Source organism: Etheostoma spectabile, unplaced genomic scaffold, assembly GCF_008692095.1.
Source record: "Etheostoma spectabile isolate EspeVRDwgs_2016 unplaced genomic scaffold, UIUC_Espe_1.0 scaffold280, whole genome shotgun sequence".
NCBI lineage: Eukaryota > Metazoa > Chordata > Actinopteri > Perciformes > Percidae > Etheostoma > Etheostoma spectabile.
In genome coordinates, this window is record NW_022605578.1 from 1,315,336 (window position 1) to 1,320,574 (window position 5,239).

Sequence of the window (5,239 nt, forward strand, 5' to 3'; positions counted from 1 at the left end):
GTAAAAGGGTGATAAGGAAAAAGATAGATGCTGCGGTCAATAGTATTCTTAACCTAAAGGTACACTATACTGTAAAACGTAGTCAGAATTATAATGTTTCCTTTGGAGACATCTCCAACTTTGAAGGTTCAATGGGATGGAGGGGAGGGTTTTTTTCTAGGCCCTCCAACTGTCTGCGCACATCCCTGCAAACAAGGGTGATCCCAATCATACATGTGTACACACAAGGCTAGCAGCAGCAGTGCTGCATCAGACAGCTTTCTGGTGTGCAAAGACATAGAAAACCGCACACAGCCGCCACACAGCTGACACGCAACAGAAACGCCACGCGAAGGTCACTCGTAGGATGACACAACAGAGAATTCTCACCTTTTATAGTGAGTTTTTTAGCTCGTTAACTGTTCGGCAAGTATTACAGTTTCCTTTGGAACTACTGTTTTTTTGTTTACTCACCGCTGTCATAGGGTTGTTTTCAGCTACAGCATGCAGTTGTTTTTAGAGAAAAAGCTGTAAAAACCCAGTGTACACTGTAATGGAAAATTACCGTTTAGATGAGTGCATCAATGGAACATATTATGCCACTTTGTCTCGTCTGGATATATGAAATGTCTGATTACTGGAAATGTTTTATTTTTGAGGAAACTTTGTGCTGAGACGAAGAAAGCTATCGATACACTCCACACGCAGATGATCCCTGTTATCTCATGTCTGCAACAGTTATAGCAGTAATGTTCCCTGTTATCCCATGACTGAAAAGGTAGTCTCTTGCTGTGTATAAAGGATTCCCACTAACTGTATTTTTTTTTTAATCTCCTTTCACAGTTACTCTGTACCTGTGAAACTGGCTCCTGCTTGCAAGCAAATAAAAAAAAGACAACTCTGATCAGTGTTTTGTTTGAGATCTTTCATTTTTCAAAGTCTTTCAGTTCTTCTCTCGGTATAAGATAGAAATCTTCCAAAACAACACCTTCTGCTCAGCACCAACTGCAGACAGACACAGTTAGAGACTAGATGGTGAACACAGTGGAGCATTCAGCAGCTAAAGAGCCAGATATTTCCCTCGGGGGATGGTGGAGATAAAAACAAAGCTAAAACAACAGAGTCAATATTGGACTCATCTTCATCAGGTGAACATAAGGCCTGCATTGCCAGACCTATCTCCCCAGTGCTGTGAAATGGGGACTGGCTACACCACAGATACATTCTGGGATAGGAGAGAAAAACGATCTGGGCTGTTTGCATTTTTTTGAACCAGGGGTCTTCAACATCTTTTAATCCAGGGACCCTCTACCGCATTTATTGTATCCAAAAAACTTGCATATTAAACTGGGTAGAAAAGAAATTGATATTATTTATGCATCATGTTTTATTGTTACACAAACATCCAGAAGGCACAGTGATTCCTCAAGCTTAACGTATTGGCTACCATAGTTACCTGTGGTAAGCATATCCTATCTCTGCTTTAACACTAGAACAGCCATGACGGTCATTTTGAGCGTTTTGAAATGTATACATGTAAAAACTTTGCTGGATAAAAAATACAACAATGCTGATTTTCCTAAAAGAGTCTACATTTTCATTTAAAGTTGTTTTTTATTGTACATTACACAAAAGGCAAAGAAAATACAATCACTTTTAACTATTTTGACCACAGCAGACACCAACATGGAGGCAGTGCTAGGTTTACAACACCAATCACAATAGGGATAGAAGCTCCGGATGCAGCAATGGGGCCTCTAAAAAGATAGTCTCGGGAAGGAGCTTGTTTTCGGTGGAAAATATGCATCAAAAGAAAACACCACATAAAATATTAAATGAAGTTAAGTGTTCACTCAATACAGTAACATGAGCTATTTAAATTAGCTGGATGCATGCTTAAACTTAATTTTCTCTTGCCAGTGCATCGTCATGTGTGCTTTGTCCACAGCCATCCCTGCCAATCAGTCCCAAAATGTTTCTCCATAACCAGTGCGTGTGTAATACTGTTTTCTGACAAGTTCACCATATCACCTTAAAGGTTTATGCCAAAACCTTTTTCAGCAAGAAAATCTGTTATTGCAGATTGAACATAACCATCAAAGAGATTTTACAAACGTTTATTGAATAAACTCAGCTACTGAAGAGTTATTAACATTTCAGCCTTGCAGTCCCAAAGGTAAAAACTTGGAAACAATGTGATCCTCCTATGTATAATATTTGAAGCGGCTTTGAGTTCGTGAAAAGCGCTACATAAATGAAATGTCTTATTTTATTTACAGCAATGTATTGTTCCTTAAAGCCCAGCCTAAGCACAACTACCCTCATTATTACATGCACAGGTACCTGCTTTGTTTCAGTACAGCCTATGTTTCTGTTGAAATACAACAGTGTTCTGTTAGATACAACTGAATGCATAATCTCTGATTCCTATTCATATCATATTCATGTGTAAACACCGGAGGTTAGACAGCAGGACTGCGCTTTTTGTGATATGTGGCACTAGTTTTTTTGAAATATCTCCCTTCTCTATCACTGCTTTCCCCTAACTGTAGCTGAATAGTATCTTTAAAGAGGAAAACATGTTTGCCCCTGGGAAACGTTCCTAACACTGTGATGAATTGATGGTCTAGCCCCCGGTGGCATCGCTGTAATGGTTGTTGCCCATTTGATAACCCCACACAGCATTGCTGCACTTGACCCTATAATCCTGGAACAGGTTTTGCGTATAAGCACACTTCAGATGGCCTATCCTCAGAGCTGTTTTGCATTAGTCCTTCAACAACTTAATATATCTAACTGTACCTTGTCTGAGGCATTTCTGAAAAGCAGCCAGGTGGTCCTGAGGGAGCCGGCTTCAACAAAGCTCTGAATTAATAACCTCACCCTGTGTACCATCTATCCATCCCTTAGCTCACTGTTTTTTTATTTTTTTATTTCTTTGTGCCTGACTCATAGCTTTGAAAAAGCGGAAAGTGCCCCAGAGGAGAAGGGGATGGAAGCTGAGATTTTATAATCTTGCCTCCGGTGCTGTGTCTGTGGAAACTGCCTGCTTGATTATGCCAGAGATGCACCTGCTCTTAACCTCATTTCCTTTAACATCTGTGTGAGAGGTTTTAAGTTAACTACACAATCATGTGCGATTATGGCCCCCTTCACACTTGGCAGCGCAGTCCCACTGCAGATGAAAGATACAGTTCATGTATGAAGGATATTGTCACTGTGTCTGGGCTTTTGAAGCGAGTATGAATTCCTGAGGGAGATTGTGAGAGCAGAGCAAACCTTGGCGCTGTGTGTGTGTGTGTGTGTGTGTGTGTGTGTGTGATAATAGAGGCTCTCTTGACAACCCAAGCAGTCTAACATGCTTTCTCAGTCACAGTGAACATTGTTCTAGATGGAGTTTTGTTGTATGAATACAGGAATACCTACTGTCAAACATCTTTTTCAGTTCCAAAGTCTCGGTGCCTCGTAGGGACAGTTTTACCATTTTACCTCCAATCCTGGCATACACATCACTAATGTTACATTTGACAAAAAAGCTCCTAAGCATGTCAGTTCTGCATAGTTATCTTTACTATCAAAGGTACACACCACAATTTGTTGAAATAGGGACTTGGTACATCTTGGTAGACCGGAAGGTTGGTGGTTCAATTCCTGGCCCTGGGACTGAAATGTCCTTGGGCAAGACACTGAACCCTGAGTTACCCATAATCACAGTGCCCCCCCCGCCTACAAACACGCTCGGATCAATCACACACACACACACAAGGAGAAATGCGCTCTCTCTCTCTCTCTCTCTCTCTCTCTCTCTGTCAGTCAGTCGGGTCTGCGGCACGTTTAGGGTTTCTTCAGCTTCGTGTTTGTTTTTAACCTTCGGTTTGTAGTCCTTACATAAACCAGTATGATTTCTGGTGATGTTTATCAGTAACCATAATTTTGGGAACGTGGGGTTTGTAGTCCTCAAAGTAACCAGTAGATTCTGGTGAACGCTGGGGTTTGTAGTCCTCACATAGTAACCAGTAGATTTCTGGTGAACGTGGGGTTGTAGTCCTTACAAGTTACCAGTATTTCTGTGAGGGGTTTGTATCTTACATGTACCAGTAGATTTCTGTGAACGTGGGTTTGTAGTCCTTAACATAGTAACCAGTAAATTTCTGGTGAACGTGGGGTTTGTATCCTTACTAGTAAACCAGTTAGTTGTCTGGTGTAACGTGGGTTTCAGGACATGCTGCTGGTTTAAATGTGACTCCCGTTGCGTCTCTGCCATCAGAGTTTTTTTTTTTTTTACTGTTAGCTGCCCCCCCGCCTCCCGCCCCTCTCTCTCTGTGTCTCTCTCTTACTGACAACCACACACACACACAGACACACACCACACACACACACACCACACACACACACACACACACACACAACACCATATACTGTTGTGGAAATAAAAAATAAAAAAAGAACCCCCAAAACAAAAAAATCACACTGATCATAAAAAAAATAAAAGTTAAAAAAAGAAAGTTATATTGAGTATGAAAACTCTTGTTCATTACATTTTCTTCATAATTGCACCGCATGTGTTGTATTCTTGTTGCAAAACGTTCTGTATATAGTTTGTTTGTTACCATGACAACCACCATTGATCTGAAGCTCGATGCTGTCATGTAATAGTTTTCAAATCACAATAATATATAACAATTTTTGATCAACTCATATCAATTGCATCTTAAATAACATACCGGATAAGCCCCGCACTTTCAAGAGAACCTGACCCACTTCCGTTAAATCTGACCACTTCCGGTTTAGGCCCCGCCCAGTCCGAGTACGGATCCAGGTGAGGGGGGGGGGGGGGGGGGGGGGGATTGATATGTGTGGGGGTGGGAGGGGATATACAGATAATTCATGTGGTAAACAGATACAGATAATGCTGTACGCGCTCATCCCTAGTAGCCACCTTTGCTCTATTTACTGCTTTGCACACTTTTGGCATTCTCTTGATGAGCTTCAAGAGGTAGTCCCCTGAAATGGTTTCCCAACAGTCTTGAAGGAGTTCCCAGAGAGGCTTAGCACTTGTTGGCCCTTTTTCCTTCACTCTGCGGTCCAGCTCTCCCCAAACCATCTTGATTGGGTTCAGGTCCGGTGACTGTGGAGGCGCAGCACTCCATCTCTCTCCTTCTTGGTCAAATAGCCCTTACACAGCCTGGAGGTGTGTTTGGGTTCATTGTCCTAACCAAATGGAAAGGCATGCCACTGCAGGATGCTGTGGTAGCCATGC